This window comes from Argopecten irradians, chromosome 14 (genome assembly GCF_041381155.1).
Source record: "Argopecten irradians isolate NY chromosome 14, Ai_NY, whole genome shotgun sequence".
Taxonomy (NCBI): Eukaryota; Metazoa; Mollusca; class Bivalvia; order Pectinida; family Pectinidae; genus Argopecten; species Argopecten irradians.
Genome location: NC_091147.1, coordinates 29,179,168 through 29,196,860, shown reverse-complemented (window position 1 = coordinate 29,196,860; position 17,693 = coordinate 29,179,168). Strand labels below are relative to the sequence as shown.

Below are 17,693 nucleotides of genomic sequence, written 5' to 3'. Positions count from 1 at the left end.
AGTTGTTGAGGATTTTCTGTTTCATCTTAATATCCTAGAAACTTATAAGGATGTAAATTTTAATTAAGCAGTTAATTTGAATCCTTGAGTTAATACCGATAACAAACTTTCTTTTGGCCATGCAGATTTCGTAATCCAAGAAAATTCACTTATCAATATACAGTCGTTATGCACCATGGATTAATGGTTTGATTTTCAAAATCTGCGAAAGTGTATATTCATCAGCATGTATTGAAACATCATCAGTTACCCATGTTCATCATACTCTACGGTCTGAAACAGAGAGTGGTATTGAAATGGAAATTATGAAATTCATTGTCCGCCATTGATCATTGATATATAGTGCTATGTTAATGTATTTTAGGTGCTGTCGACTTTTGCATTCCACTATAAAACAGGAGAGCCACTTCCTATGGAACAGATACAATCCCTATGTGAGGCAAAGAAGCTGTACTCTGCTTCGGTAGGTCTCATTTTTAACGTGGCATCTAAATGTTGGAGAAGTTTAAGTTGCTACACCACAGACGAATGATATATTTTATCTATCAAAAACAGGGTCAAACCAATTAGTATGTTTCTTTATTTACAAAAGTTATTAACTTTACACCGTTGCAGTCATTGAAAAGTTTGAGCTTCTAATTTTACTTCAAGATAAAAATATCAAAAATACATTGTGTCCTGAAAAAAATTCATGTCACTATGTCCTGTATGGAATAAAGTACTGATTACGCATGCACCAAACAAAATAATTTACAAAAAATTTGTGTTAATATAATTGATTAAAGATGCGCCACTGCCGACAGAGCATAAACAATATTCTTCATTTGAACAATAATTGCTGTTTATAATCGTGTATATATATTGCCTAATTAAAACAAAAAATGATATAAAATAATTTATTTCGCCTTTGGTGCATGCGCAATCAGTACTACATTCCATTAAGATATAGTGCCACGGAATTTTTTCGGGATGCAATTAATTATTTTTTTCATATTTTTAACTTGAATCAAAATTAGAAGCTCAAACTTTTTAACGGTGGTGGTAATGTGTAAAGTAATGGTGTCCGCCAAGGATTAGGATCAATCAGCTCATTAGTTTGATGACCGAAAATTTGGAAAACATGTCGTCCACAACTTAAAGCATTATCTTCACTTTTTGATTCAATAATTTGAACATGAAAAAAGCATGATGATTGGCAAAGGGGAAATTGTCCAAGACTAACTAAAAAAACAAACTTCTACGATCTTTAATCAAAAGTCGTACTTGCATTAAACAGTTATGTGTCTGTCCTCCATGAATTTCCAAATTTGTCAAAAATTAAATCATGCTTTGGGCTGTATTTACATTCTTAACTTTAGTATCATCAATGGCAATGTCGGGTCCAGTTAGCAACTCAAGTGATTTCAGATGAGTTAATTATCAGGAAAAATATTTGAAACATGAATATCGACAATGTCAGTCTATGAGCTCTTGATTGTCAGTACCAAAGATCACGTTAGGCAAATATCCTACGTTTCATGTTTAAAAATTACAGAACTTGTAAAATAAAATTGTGTCTTGACTTTTTACTTTTAGTCAGGATGTTGTACGGGGCCAATATAAATTCTCGTAGCTAATTCATAAATTTGCCTTGTAATCATTTACATGTCATTTATAGTTCTGCTGATGGATTGTTCAAATTTGGCCACAACATCCTTTGGGAACGTAAAAGAATAGAACTTTATAAATTGTTGGGTCTCTGACCCCCAAAATAAATGGGGCAGGAACATATATCCAATAGGGGAATAGCCAGGTTCCCTTATAATCGCTAGTCATTTTCAGGAAAAGAGATTCTGCATGGATTTGTAACAAAGCATTGAACCACAAACAATTTGTGGACTGAGTTTTCTTTAGTCAAACTTTATACATTTTGGTTCTGACCCCCCCGCCAGCATTAACAGAGTTAGGTAACCCAATAGGGGTCAAATAGAGGTAAATCCATCTGGGCACTTTAAATCGCTACTTGTCATGAGTTCTTTCATGGATTTTAACCAAATTTGGCCACAAATGTTTACTTGGGGAAGGGGAACAGAACTTGGTATAAAGTTTGGCTCTGACCCCCGGGGGCATAAAAGAAGCGGGGCCCAATAGGGGAAATATAGGTAAATCCTTTAAATCGCTACTAAATCCTAGAGTTTACTTTGCATGGATTGTAACCAAATTTGGCCACAAACATCCTTGGGGGAAGGGGAACAGAACTTGTATAAAGTTTTGGCTCTGACCCCCCCATCGGGGGCATGGAGGGGCGGGGACCCTATAGGGGAAATTAGAGGTAAATCCTATAAATCACATTATCCTAGAGTTCTGCATGGATTGTAACCAAATTTAACAGGGCCACAAACATCCTTGGGGTTAAGGGGAACAGAACTTCACATGTATAAATTTTGGTTCTAACCCCCCGAGGGGCAGGAGGGGCGGGGCCCAATAGGGGAAATAGAGGTAAATTCCTATAAATTGCTTACTTTTCCATAGAGTTCTGCATGGATTTAACCAAATTTGGCCACAAACATCCTTGGGGGAAGGGGAACAAATGATACTTGTATTTTTAAAGTTTGGTCTGACCCCCCTTGGGCAGGAGGGCGGGGCCACAATAGGGGAAATAGAGGTAATGATCCTAATAAATCGCTACTTTGAAGAGAGTTCTTCATGGATTTAACCAAATTTGGCCACAAACATATTGGGGGAATGGAAACAGGAATGACTTGTATTAAGTTTGGGCTCTGTCATACCATTTTCAGGATTGGCGGGGCCCAATTTTTCAGGGGAAAATAAACGTGAGGAAATAAATCCTTTAAATCGCTACTTGTACCTAGAGTTCTGTCATGGATTGTAAACCAAATTTGCCACAAAAATCCTTTTGGTTGAAGGGGAACAGGTACTTTAATATAGTTTTGTTCTGATCTGACCCCCGGGTCAGGAACTCGGGCCCAATAGGGGAAATAGAGGTAAATCCCATGTGCGCAAACGCTAATTGTCCCTTAGAGTTCAATGAATGGATTTAACCAAAATTTGGCCACAAAACATCCTTGGGGATGAAGGGGAACTGAACTTGTAAAAGGTGACTTTTGGCTACTCTGAACCCTACAGTGAGGGGCAAGAGGGGCGGGGCCCAATAGGGGAAATATAGAATAGACTCCTAGATTATAAATCGCTACTTGTTGGGGGGAAGAGAGTTCTGCATGGATTGTTATACCAAAGATTATGGCAATATCACAAACATCCTAAAACAGAATTTTATAAATTTTGGCTCTGACCCCCCGGGGAAATGAATTTTTACTTCGGGCCCAATAGGGAGAATAAAGGTAAATCCTTATAAATCGCTACTTGTCCATAAGTTTTGGGGTGCATTTTATTGTATACCAAAATTTTTAGGCCACAAAATGGCAGTGCAATCCTCGAGTGGGGGTAAGATGGCAGAACAGAACTTGTATAAATTTTAGCTCTGATCCCCCTTGGGTGCAATTGGTAGGGCGGTTAGTCAATAGGGTAATAGAGGATGCTCACAATCTGTTTTAACAGAGTTCTGAGGCAAATATTGGCATTTTTTATTATTTAACGATACTTGTTTTATGAGTTGGCATGTACATGCAGATTTTTTGAAGATTTTAGTAGTTTGGCCTTCAAAAGCATCTTTGTAGTAGTTTCATGTAAAAGCTAATAAAATTTGGGTTAACTGGTTGGAAGATAAATAACAAATGTGTTGGCTCTGACGTCATGAAAAGTGTACCTATTGTATGCCATGATGGATTTACTAGAGGAAAACCATATAAATGCTACTGCAGCGGGAGATTCATTAAGGTCCAAATTGCCACAGATAAGCAAATTGTGAAAATTATCTCATTTTAAGGGTGAAATCTGAAACTTTATAGCTGACTATGTTACAGTCTTTATCAAGTTTGTAATTTTTGACCTGAATCACAGACCAGGTTTTTCCACAGTGGATTATGAGGACTACAAAATGGTACAAACTCAAGTGATTGACATGAATTATTTAGGAAAAATACTACAGCATGCCGTGTCAATAATGCTGTTAAATTCAAGTCAGTAAAAAATGCATTCATTAAACTTTCATTTAAAAGGACATGGATTACAACACAATAAGTTGACTTTGTTTACCGCTTATAAAATGGGCGGTGTTCTTGGGGATGTTTTTCGTCTGCACTAACCTGCACCTACATATTATTGTGGAATGATCGCATTCAGGTTTTACAGCACAATCCAAGATGTAAATTATATGGTCTACAATTACACGATGATGATTTAGTCGATGCCGTTCATTATATCACAGTCATGTTTCATTGTCTATACCATTACTATGTTTTGCTTCTTCATTCAGATTTTTAGCTTACCTGGCCCGAAGGGCCGGTGAAGATTATGTCATTGGCGCGAAGCGTATATCTGGGTCCAGTCGTCCGTCCGTCGTCAGTCCGTCAATCTTTCCAATTTAAATCGCTAATACTCATAGAGTTCTGAGACAATGGATTGTAACCAAATTTGGCCCAAAGTCCATTGGGGGGAAAGGGGGGTTTTTAGAATAGTTGTATAAAGTTTGGCTCTGACCCCCCGGGGGCAGGAGGGGCGTTTTGGGCCAATAGGGTGAAATAGAGGTAAATCCTTTATTTCGGCATACTGGTTTTGAATACTAGTCATTTCTGTTTGGATTGTAACACCAATCATTTGGCCACAAAACATCCTTGGGGAAGGGGAACAGAACTTGTATAAAAAGTTGGTGGGGTGACCCTGATTTGTGGGCAGGGGGATTGGCCCACTTTCTACCCTAGATGCCTATTTGGCCTAGAATGAAATGCCAGGGATATTGCTATGGTTCTAAAGGGGTAAAATAGAGTGGTAGAATAAATCTTTCCCTAAATTGTACAATTGTAGTTTGGGGGGGGGGGCGGACCCCCAGGGGCAAGGGGGGGGGGTTATACAGGTAATTTTGGCCATAAATATACTTGTCCTAGACTTGGGGCAAAATCTTGGGCAGGATGTGGGCATAAATGGGTTTTGGTATGACCCCCCCTTTAGGTGCGGGTTATTCATGGAGGGGGCGGTTCAAATTTTGGTAATAGGGGAAAAAAACTTATCCTTATAAATCGCTACTCCTAGAGTTCATTCATGGATTGTAAACCAAATTTGGCCACAAACATCCTTGGGGGAGGGGAACACAGAACATAGCTATTTTGTATAAAAGTTTGGCTTGACCCCCGGGGGGGGGGTATGGAGGGGCGGGGCCCAGGAGGGGATGGAGGGGAGGGGTTAGGGGAAATAGAGGTAAAATCGCTATGTAATCGCTACTTGTCCTAGAGTTCTGCATGAGGTAATGATAACCCAAATTATGGCCATTTCTTCATATGCAAACCTCATGGATGGATTGTAACCAAATTTGGCCACAAACATCCTTGGGGGAAGGGGAACAGAACTTGTATAAAGTTTGGCTCTGACCCCCCGGGGGGCAGGGGCGGGGCCCAATAGGGGAAATAGAGGTAAATCCTATAAATCGCTACTCGTCCTAGAGTTCTGCATGGATTGTAACCAAATTTGGCCACAAACATCCTTGGGGGAAGGGGAACAGAACTTGTATAAAGTTTGGTTCTGACCCCCCCGGGGGCAGGAGGGGCGGGGCCCAATAGGGGAAATAGAGGTAAATCCTATAAATCGCTACTTGTCCTAGAGTTCTGCATGGATTGTAACCAAATTTGGCCACAAACATCCTTGGGGGAAGGGGAACAGAACATGTATAAAGTTTGGTTCTGACCCCCGAGGGGCAGGAGGGGCGGGGCCCAATAGGGGAAATAGAGGTAAATCCTATAAATCGCTACTTGTCCTAGAGTTCTGCATGGATTGTAACCAAATTTGGCCACAAACATCCTTGGGGGTAGGGGAACATAACTTGTATTAAGTTAGGCTCTGACCCCCGGGGGCATGAGGGGCGGGGCCCAATAGGGGAAATAGAGGTAAATCCTATAAATCGCTACTTGTCCTAGAGTTCTGCATGGATTGTAACCAAATTTGGCCACAAACATCCTTGGGGGAAGGGGAACAGAACTTGTATAAAGTTTGGTTCTGACCCCCGGGGGGCAGGAGGGGCGGGGCCCAATAGTTGAAATAGAGGTAAATCCTATTAATTGCTACTTGTCCTAGAGTTCTGCATGGATTGTGACCAAAATTTGGCCACAAACATCTTTGGGAGAAGGGGAACAGAACTTGTATAAAGTTTGGCTCTGACCCCCCGAGGGCAGGAGGGGCGGGGCCCAATAGGGGAAATAGAGGTAAATCCTATAAATCGCTACTTGTCCTAGAGTTCTGCATGGATTGTAACCAAATTTGGCCACAAACATCCTTGGGGGAAGGGGAACAGAACTTGTATAAAGTTAGGCTCTGACCCCCCGGGGGCAGGAGGGGCGGGGCCCAATAGGGGAAATAGAGGTAAATCCTATAAATCGCTACTTGTCCTAGAGTTCTGCATGGATTGTAATCAAATTTGGCCACAAACATCCTTTGGGGAAGGGGAACAGAACTTGTATAAAGTTTGGCTGTGACCCCCTTGGGGCATGAGGGGCGGGGCCCAATAGGGGAAATAGAGGTAAATCCTATAAATCGCTACTTGTCCTAGAGTTCTGCATGGATTGTGACCAAATTTGGCCACAAACATCCTTGGGGGAAGGGGAACAGAACTTCTATAAATGTTGGCTCTGACCCCCCGGGGGCAAGAGGGGTGGAGCCCAATAGGGGAAATAGAGGTGAATCCTATAAATCGCTACTTGTCCTAGAGTTCTGCATGGATTGTGACCAAATTTGGCCACAAACATCCATGGGGGAAGGGGAACAGAACTTCTATAAATGTTGGCTCTGACCCCCCGGGGGCAAGAGGGGTGGAGCCCAATAGGGGAAATAGAGGTGAATCCTATAAATCGCTACTTGTCCTAGAGTTCTGCATGGATTGTGACCAAATTTGGCCACAAACATCCATGGGGGAAGGGGAACAGAACTTCTATAAATGTTGGCTCTGACCCCCCGGGGGTAGGATGGGTAGGGCCCAGTAGGTGAATTAGAGGTAAATATTCTAATTCCTTCAGAAAAGAAACAATGAACCTGTATTTAGAACATTACTTGGCATTACAAACCAGGTGAGCGATACAGGCCCTCTGGGCCTCTTGTTTACGTTATCCGACAACTACATAAAAATTATGTTAATAAAAAATCTGTGTTATTTGAATACGAAACTTTCTCTTTATTACTAGCTCTGCTTGTTTTCATACAGTAAACAAACCACGTGCACGTGGTAGACCCTCGCTAAATATCTAAACAATAGACATAATTAAATAATTACACCACCATCTTGGGTACAATTATCATGTACCTATAGCCTTCACATCTGTATACATGCCCCAGGACATGGCATGGGACAACTATGGTACAGGTACGTGTGTATTTCAGGGTCGGTTGATTAGACCTCAATGCAATCTATCGGTGTCGCTCAGGTAAGGCCGGTTTTCAGAAGTTTATTTTAGTTACATTTGACTATTCCGATCTCAAAATCGGTCCGGTATTCAGAATTGGGCTGGATCGGTTTTAGGAAGTTTTATATACTATTAATAAAGAGGAATTCATTCCATACATGACTTCCATGTTCGGTTTCTAGAGGAGATTGGTTTTTCAGAAGGTTCGGTCTTGGGAAGTTACACTGTATTTTGAAATATTTTCTTTCATTTTTAAGAGTTTTTATGAAAAAGATTGTCAAACAAAACATAAATTTATTTTCTGTGATCATTTGAATTTTTTTGAAATCATTCATATCAAAGTCGGTCACAAGACATTTGACTTCCGATAGATACTCAATGCCTTAAATTAAGCTTGATTTTCTAGGACATACAGTATCTGTTTTCTGGGGAATGGGGCATCTGCCTAACAGCGTAATGTTTTTATGATAATTGGATTACCGGAAGTCAGATATTTATCATTAGGAAATTATTAATTTTTTAAGATAGATAATAATCATAAAATCCAAATGGTGTATCAGAATGTCATATAATGAACATAACTTGAAACTAAAAATCATATTTCATTATTATTTGTGGCATTACTGCAAAAAATTATTACATTTACATCTACATATAGTGAAGTGAAACAGATACATATGATCAGACCATAAAGCCAATTTTTGGTCTACGATTTCATTTCAAATTTTAACAGGTTGTTAATAATTGTTAAGTAATTTCTGCAGGTGTGTTTCCCTCTTTCCATACATAAAGTGTAAAAAATTATAATTTTACACCACATAATTTCTGTGTTGTACCAATTGGACGATTTTTATCAAACCATATGGTTTTCTGTAGATTACTGAAGAAAATATATGCAAAATTTTTCGTACAGTTTAAGTATGGTACATTTAACCTAAAATGTATCCGGGATATTTTTGTGTCAATTTCACAGATAAACAATTTGGAGAAACTCTCTTTTCATTAGTATGCATTTTTTTGTGGAGATAAGGTTTCTGTACTTTAAGCTAACAACAGATTTGTCTAATATTAGAAGATACCTCCTTTTGTTACAAACCTGATACTATTTTCATCAAATATTATCATAAGGTTGAAAACTTTATCATTTGGCGAATTTCAATATCTTTTTAGCCCACCATCAACAGATGGTGGGCTATTTAAATTGCTTTTTGTCCATGGTCCGTCGTCCGTCCTTCCGTCCGTCCGTCCGTCCGTTAACAATTCTTGTTACCGCTATTTCTCAGAAAGTACTGAAGGGATGTTTCTCAAATTTCATATGTAGGTTCCCCTAGGGCCCTAGTTGTGCATATTGTGTTTTGGGACCAATTGGTCAACAAAATGGCCGCCAGGCAGCCATCTTGGATTTTGATAGTTAAAGTTTGTTACCGCTATTTCTCAGAATGTACTGAAGGGATCTTTCTCAAATTTCACATGTAAGTTCCCCTAGGGGCCTAGTTGTGCATATTGCATTTTGGGACCAATCGGTTAACAAGATGGCCGACAGGCCGCCATCTTGGATTTTGATAGTTTAAAATTTGTTACTGCTATTTCTCAAAAAGTACCAAAAGAATTCTTCTCAAATTTCATGTACAGGTTCCCTTAGGGCCCTAGTTGTGCATATTGCATTTTGGGACCGATCGATGAACAAGATGGCCGACAGGCCGCCATCTTGGATTTTGACAATTGAAGTTTGTTACAGCTATTTCTTAGAAAGCACTGAAGGGATCTGTCTCAAATTGCATGTGCAGGTTCCCCTAGGGGCCTAGTTGTGCATATTGCATTTTGGGACCGATTGATGAACAAGATGGTCGACATGCCGCCATCTTGGATTTTGATAGTTAAAGCTTGTTACCACTATTTCTCAGAAAGTACTCCAGGGATCTGTATCAAATTGCATGTGCAGGTTTCCCTAGGGGTCTAGTTGTGCATATTGCATTTTCGGACAGATCGGTGAAAAAGATGGCCGACAGGACGCCATCTTGGATTTTGATAGTTGAAGCTTATTGCCACTATTTCTTGGAAAGTACTGAAGAGATCTGTCTCAAATTTCATGTGCAGGTTCCCCTAGGTCCCTGGTTATGTAAATTGCATTTTGGTACTGATCGGTGAACAAGATTGCCAACAGGAAGCCATCTTGGATTTTGACAATTGAAGTTTTTTTCCCCTATGTCTAAGAATGTACTGAAAGGATCTGTCTCAAATTGTATGTGCAGGTTCTTCTAGGGGTCTAGTTGTGCATATTGCATTCTGGGACCAATCGGTTAAACAAGATGGCCGACAGGCCGCCATCTTGGATTTTGATAGTTTAAAGTTTGTTACCGCTATTTCTCAAAAAGCGCCAAAAGAATTCTTCTCAAATTTCATGTACAGGTTCCCTTAGGGCCCTAGTTGTGCATATTGCATTTTAGGACCGATTGGTGAAAAAGATGGCCGACAGGTAGCCATCTTGGATTTTGATAATTGAAGTTTGTTACTGTTATATATCCCAGAAAGTAGTCAAGGGATCTTTCTCAAATTTCATGTGTTGTAATATGTAGTAAAAGCTTGAAAAGCAGAGAAAAGATCCCTCTTTCCTTTGTCAGACAAAGATCATTCTTAGGTGGGTGCCAAGATCCCTCTGGGATCTCTTGTATCAATAAAGGAGTTTAAGGTTAAGTTATATCAATAAAGGAGTTTAAGGTTAAGTTTTATCAATAAAGAAGTTTAAGGTTAAGTTTTATCAATAAATGAGTTTAAGGTTAAGTTTTATCAATAAAGGAGTTTAAGGTTAAGTTTTATCAATAAAGGAGTTTGAGGTTAAGTTTTATCTCAATAAAGGAGTTTAAGGTTAAGTTATATCAATAAAGGAGTTTAAGGTTAAGTTTTATCAATAAAGGAGTTTATGGTTAAGTTTTATCAATAAAGGAGTTTATGGTTAAGTTATATCAATAAAGGAGTTTAAGGTTAAGTTTTATCAATAAAGGAGTTTAAGGTTAAGTTTTATCTCAATAAAGGAGTTAAGTTATATCAATAAAGGAGTTTAAGGTTAAGTTTTTCAATAAAGGAGTTTAAGGTTAAGTTATATCAATAAAGGAGTTTAAGGTTAAGTTTTACTCAATAAAGGAGTTTAAGGTTAAGTTTTATCAATAAAGAAGTTTGAGTTAAGTTTTATCAATAAAGGAGTTTAAGGTTAAGTTTATCAATAAAGGAGTTTAAGGTTAAGTTTTATCAATAAAGGAGTTTAAGGTTAAGTTATATCAATAAAGGATTTTAAGGTTAAGTTTTATCAATAAAGGAGTTTAAGGTTAAGTTTTATCATCAATAAAGGAGTTTAAGGTTAAGTTTTTATCAATAAAGGAGTTTAAGGTTAAGTTTTATCAATAAAGGAGTTTAAGGTTAAGTTTTATCAATAAAGGAGTTTAAGGTTAAGTTTTATCAATAAAGAAGTTTAAGGTTAAGTTTTATCAATAAAAGGAGTTTAAGGTTAAGTTTTATCTCAATAAAGGAGTTTAAGGTTAAGTTTTATCAATAAAGGAGTTTAAGGTTAAGTTTTATCAATAAAGGAGTTTAAGGTTAAGTTTTATCTCAATAAAGGAGTTTAAGGTTAAGTTTTATCAATAAAGAAGTTTAAGGTTAAGTTTTTCAATAAAGGAGTTTAAGGTTAAGTTATATCAATAAAGGAGTTTAAGGTTAAGTTTTATCTTAATAAAGGAGTTTAAGGTTAAGTTTTATCAATAAAGAAGTTTAAGGTTAAGTTTTATCAATAAAGGAGTTTAAGGTTAAGTTTTATCAATAAAGAAGTTTAAGGTTAAGTTAATCAATAAAGGTTTAAGTTAAGTTTATCAATAAAGGAGTTTAAGGTTAAGTTTTATCTCAATAAAGGAGTTTAAGGTTAAGTTTTATCAATAAAGAAGTTTAAGGTTAAGTTTTATCAATAAAGGAGTTTAAGGTTAAGTTTTATCAATAAAGGAGTTTAAGGTTAAGTTTTATCAATAAAGGAGTTTAAGGTTAAGTTTTATCAATAAAGGAGTTTAAGGTTAAGTTTTATCAATAAAGGAGTTTAAGGTTAAGTTATATCAATAAAGGAGTTTAAGGTTAAGTTATATCAATAAAGGAGTTTAAGGTTAAGTTTTATCTGAATAAAGGAGTTTAAGGTTAAGTTTTATCAATAAAGGAGTTTAAGGTTAAGTTTTATCAATAAAGGAGTTTAAGGTTAAGTTTTATCAATAAAGGAGTTTAAGGTTAAGTTATATCAATAAAGGAGTTTAAGGTTAAGTTTTATCAATAAAGGAGTTTAAGGTTAAGTTTTATCTCAATAAAGGAGTTTAAGGTTAAGTTTTATCAATAAAGGAGTTTAAGGTTAAGTTTTATCAATAAAGGAGTTTAAGGTTAAGTTATATCAATAAAGGAGTTTAAGGTTAAGTTTTATCTCAATAAAGGAGTTTAAGGTTAAGTTTTATATCAATAAAGGAGTTTAAGTTAAGTTATCAATAAAGGAGTTTAAGGTTAAGTTATATCAATAAGATAAAGGAAGTTTTAAGGTTAAGTTTTTATCAATAAAGGAGTTTTAGGTTAAGTTTTATCAATAAAGGAGTTTAAGGTTAAGTTTTATCAATAAAGGAGTTTTAGGTTAAGTTTTATCAATAAAGGAGTTTAAGGTTAAGTTTTATCAATAAAGGAGTTTAAGGTTAAGGTTAAGTTTTATCAATAAAGCAGTTTAAGGTTAAGTTATATTTTTTCAATAAAGGAGTTTCAGTTTAAGTTTTCATTATCAATAAAGGAGTTAAAGGTTAAGTTATATCAATAAAGAAGTTTAAGGTTAAGTTTTATCTCAATAAAGGAGTTTAAGGTTAAGTTATATCAATAAAGGAGTTTAGGTTAAGTTTTATCAATAAAGAAGTTTAAGGTTAAGTTTTATCAATAAAGGAGTTTAAGGTTAAGTTCTATCAATAAAGGAGTTTAAGGTTAAGTTTTATCAATAAAGGAGTTTAAGGTTAAGTTTTATCAATAAAGAACTTTAAGGTTAAGTTTTATCAATAAAGGAGTTTAAGGTTAAGTTCTATCAATAAAGGAGTTTAAGGTTAAGTTTTATCAATAAAGGAGTTTAAGGTTAAGTTTTATCAATAAAGAAGTTTAAGGTTAAGTTCTATTAATAATAAAGGAGTTTAAGGTTAAGTTGTATCAATAAAGGAGTTTAAGGTTAAGTTTTATCAATAAAGGAGTTTAAGGTTAAGTTTTATCTCAATAAAGGAGTTTAAGGTTAAGTTATATCAATAAAGGAGTTTAAGGTTAAGTTATATCAATAAAGGAGTTTAAGGTTAAGTTATATCAATAAAGGAGTTTAAGGTTAAGTTATATCAATAAAGGAGTTTAAGGTTAAGTTTTATCAATAAAGAAGTTTAAGGTTAAGTTTTATCAATAAAGGAGTTTAAGGTTAAGTTCTATCAATAAAGAAGTTTAAGGTTAAGTTTTATCAATAAAGGAGTTTAAGGTTAAGTTCTATCAATAAAGGAGTTTAAGGTTAAGTTTTATCAATAAAGGAGTTTAAGGTTAAGTTTTATCAATAAAGGAGTTTAAGGTTAAGTTTTATCAATAAAGGAGTTTAAGGTTAAGTTTTATCAATAAAGGAGTTTAAGGTTAAGTTTTATCAATAAAGGAGTTTAAGGTTAAGTTTTATCAATAAAGAAGTTTAAGGTTAAGTTCTATTAATAAAGGAGTTTAAGGTTAAGTTATATCAATAAAGGAGTTTTAGGTTAAGTTTTATCAATAAAGGAGTTTAAGGTTAAGTTTTATCAATAAAGGAGTTTAAGGTTAAGTTTTATCTCAATAAAGGAGTTTAAGGTTAAGTTATATCAATAAAGGAGTTTAAGGTTAAGTTATCTCAATAAAGGAGTTTAAGGTTAAGTTTTATCAATAAAGCAGTTTAAGGTTAAGTTTTATCAATAAAGCAGTTTAAGGTTAAGTTTTATCAATAAAGGAGTTTATGGTTAAGTTATATCAATAAAGGAGTTTAAGGTTAAGTTTTATCAATAAAGGAGTTTAAGGTTAAGTTTTATCTCAATAAAGGAGTTTAAGGTTAAGTTATATCAATAAAGGAGTTTAAGGTTAAGTTTTATCAATAAAGAAGTTTAAGGTTAAGTTTTATCAATAAAGGAGTTTAAGGTTAAGTTTTATCAATAAAGGAGTTTAAGGTTAAGTTATATCAATAAAGGAGTTTAAGGTTAAGTTTTATCAATAAAGGAGTTTATGGTTAAGTTTTATCAATAAAGGAGTTTAAGGTTAAGTTTTATCAATAAAGGAGTTTATGGTTAAGTTTTATCAATAAAGGAGTTTAAGGTTAAGTTTTATCAATAAAGGAGTTTAAGGTTTAGTTGTATCAATAAATGAGTTTAAGGTTAAGTTATATCAATAAATGAGTTTAAGGTTAAGTTTTATTAGCCCACCATCATCAGATGGTGGGCTATTCAAATCGCTTTTTGTCCGTGGTCCGTGGTCCGTCCTTCCGTCCGTCCGTCCGTCCGTTAATTCTTGTTATCGCTATTTCTCAGAAAGTACTGAAGGGATATGTCTCACATTTCATATGTAGGTTCCCCTAGGGCCCTTGTTGTTCATATTGCATTTTGGGACCAATCGGTCAACAAGATGGCCGCCAGGCAGCCATCTTGGATTTTGAAAGTTAAAGTTTGTTATCGCTATTTCCCAGAAAGTACTGAAGGGATCTGTCTCAAATTTCATATGTAGGTTCCCCTAGGGCTCTAGTTGTGCATATTGCATTTTGGGACCAATTGGTCAACAAAATGGCCGCCAGGCAGCCATCTTGGATTTTGATACTTGAAGTTTGTTACCGCTATTTCTCAGAAAGTACGGAAGCAATCTCTCTCAAATTTCATATGTAGGTTCCCCTAGGGCTCTAGTTGTGCATATTGCATTTTGGGACCAATTGGTCAACAAAATGGCCGCCAGGCAGCCATCTTGGATTTTGATAATTGAAGTTTGTTACTGTTATATATCCCAGAAAGTAGTCAAGGGATCTTTCTCAAATTTCATGTGTTGTAATATGTAGTAAAAGCTTGAAAAGCAGAGAAAAGATCCCTCTTTCCTTTGTCAGACAAAGATCATTCTTAGGTGGGTGCCAAGATCCCTCTGGGATCTCTTGTATCAATAAAGGAGTTTAAGGTTAAGTTATATCAATAAAGGAGTTTAAGGTTAAGTTTTATCAATAAAGAAGTTTAAGGTTAAGTTTTATCAATAAATGAGTTTAAGGTTAAGTTTTATCAATAAAGGAGTTTAAGGTTAAGTTTTATCAATAAAGGAGTTTGAGGTTAAGTTTTATCTCAATAAAGGAGTTTAAGGTTAAGTTATATCAATAAAGGAGTTTAAGGTTAAGTTTTATCAATAAAGGAGTTTATGGTTAAGTTTTATCAATAAAGGAGTTTATGGTTAAGTTTATATCAATAAAGGAGTTTAAGGTTAAGTTTTATCAATAAAGGAGTTTAAGGTTAAGTTTTATCTCAGTAAAGGAGTTTAAGGTTAAGTTATATCAATAAAGGAGTTTTAAGGTTAAGTTATATCAATAAAGGAGTTTAATGTTAAGTTATATCAATAAAGGAGTTTAAGGTTAAGTTTTATCTCAATAAAGGAGTTTAAGGTTAAGTTTTATCAATAAAGAAGTTTGAGGTTAAGTTTTATCAATAAAGGAGTTTAAGGTTAAGTTCTATCAATAAAGGAGTTTAAGGTTAAGTTTTATCAATAAAGGAGTTTAAGGTTAATTATATCAATAAAGGATTATAAGGTTAAGTTTTATCAATAAAGGAGTTTAAGGTTAAGTTATATCAATAAAGGAGTTTAAGGTTAAGTTATATCAATAAAGGAGTTTAAGGTTAAGTTTTATCTCAATAAAGGAGTTTAAGGTTAAGTTATATCAATAAAGGAGTTTAAGGTTAAGTTATATCAATAAAGGAGTTTAAGGTTAAGTTATATCAATAAAGGAGTTGAAGGTTAAGTTTTATCTCAATAAAGGAGTTTAAGGTTAAGTTTTATCAATAAAGAAGTTTAAGGTTAAGTTTTATCAATAAAGGAGTTTAAGGTTAAGTTTTATCAATAAAGGAGTTTTAGGTTAAGTTATATCAATAAAGGAGTTTAAGGTTAAGTTATATCTCAATAAAGGAGTTTAAGGTTAAGTTTTATCAATAAAGGAGTTCAAGGTTAAGTTTTATCAATAAAGGAGTTTAAGGTTAAGTTTTTTCAATAAAGCAGTTTCAGGTTAAGTTATATCAATAAAGGAGTTTCAGTTTAAGTTATATCAATAAAGGAGTTAAAGGTTAAGTTATATCAATAAAGGAGTTTAAGGTTAAGTTTTATCTCAATAAAGGAGTTTAAGGTTAAGTTATATCAATAAAGGAGTTTAAGGTTAAGTTTTATCAATAAAGAAGTTTAAGGTTAAGTTTTATCAATAAAGGAGTTTAAGGTTAAGTTCTATCAATAAAGGAGTTTAAGGTTAAGTTTTATCAATAAAGGAGTTTAAGGTTAAGTTTTATCAATAAAGAACTTTAAGGTTAAGTTTTATCAATAAAGGAGTTTAAGGTTAAGTTCTATCAATAAAGGAGTTTAAGGTTAAGTTTTATCAATAAAGGAGTTTAAGGTTAAGTTTTATCAATAAAGAAGTTTAAGGTTAAGTTCTATTAATAAAGGAGTTTAAGGTTAAGTTGTATCAATAAAGGAGTTTAAGGTTAAGTTTTATCAATAAAGGAGTTTAAGGTTAAGTTTTATCTCAATAAAGGAGTTTAAGGTTAAGTTATATCAATAAAGGAGTTTAAGGTTAAGTTATATCAATAAAGGAGTTTAAGGTTAAGTTATATCAATAAAGGAGTTTAAGGTTAAGTTATATCAATAAAGGAGTTTAAGGTTAAGTTTTATCAATAAAGAAGTTTAAGGTTAAGTTTTATCAATAAAGGAGTTTAAGGTTAAGTTCTATCAATAAAGAAGTTTAAGGTTAAGTTTTATCAATAAAGGAGTTTTAAGGTTAAGTTATATCAATAAAGGAGTGTAAGGTTAAGTTTTATCAATAAAGGAGTTTAAGGTTAAGTTTTATCAATAAAGGAGTTTAAGGTTAAGTTTTATCAATAAAGAAGTTTAAGGTTAAGTTTTATCAATAAAGGAGTTTAAGGTTAAGTTTTATCAATAAAGGAAGTTTAAGGTTAAGTTTTATCAATAAAGAAGTTTAAGGTTAAGTTCTATTAATAAAGGAGTTTAAGGTTAAGTTATATCAATAAAGGAGTTTTAGGTTAAGTTTTATCAATAAAGGAGTTTAAGGTTAAGTTTTATCAATAAAGGAGTTTAAGGTTAAGTTTTATCTCAATAAAGGAGTTTAAGGTTAAGTTATATCAATAAAGGAGTTTAAGGTTAAGTTATCTCAATAAAGGAGTTTAAGGTTAAGTTTTATCAATAAAGCAGTTTAAGGTTAAGTTTTATCAATAAAGCAGTTTAAGGTTAAGTTTTATCAATAAAGGAGTTTATGGTTAAGTTATATCAATAAAGGAGTTTAAGGTTAAGTTTTATCAATAAAGGAGTTTAAGGTTAAGTTTTATCTCAATAAAGGAGTTTAAGGTTAAGTTATATCAATAAAGGAGTTTAAGGTTAAGTTTTATCAATAAAGAAGTTTAAGGTTAAGTTTTATCAATAAAGGAGTTTAAGGTTAAGTTTTATCAATAAAGGAGTTTAAGGTAAAGTTTTATCAATAAAGGAGTTTAAGGTTAAGTTTTATCAATAAAGGAGTTCATGGTTAAGTTTTATCAATAAAGGAGTTTATGGTTAAGTTTTATCAATAAAGGAGTTTAAGGTTAAGTTTTATCAATAAAGGAGTTTATGGTTAAGTTTTATCAATAAAGGAGTTTAAGGTTAAGTTTTATCAATAAAGGAGTTTAAGGTTTAGTTGTATCAATAAATGAGTTTAAGGTTAAGTTATATCAATAAATGAGTTTAAGGTTAAGTTTTATTAGCTCACCATCATCAGATGGTGGGCTATTCAAATCGCTTTTTGTCCGTGGTCCGTCGTCCGTCCTTCCGTCCGTCCGTCCGTCCGTTAATTCTTGTTATCGCTATTTCTCAGAAAGTACTGAAGGGATATGTCTCACATTTCATATGTAGGTTCCCCTAGGGCCCTTGTTGTGCATA

The 17,693-nt window shown here is 34.1% G+C and overlaps 1 long non-coding RNA gene across 2 annotated transcripts in view; it reads left to right on the top strand.

The window, feature by feature from the left end:
• The window catches only part of LOC138307266 (uncharacterized), a 68,799-nt gene that overhangs the window by 33,293 nt on the left and 17,813 nt on the right, over positions 1–17,693 (top strand). The window contains exon 1 of one of the 2 annotated variants that reach the window (XR_011205956.1): positions 4,055–4,068. The exons of the other annotated variant lie outside the window; for it this stretch is intronic. This is a non-coding gene — a long non-coding RNA (uncharacterized lncRNA). Of the gene's footprint in view, positions 1–4,054; positions 4,069–17,693 lie in introns of those variants that run through there. 2 annotated transcript variants of the gene reach the window in all.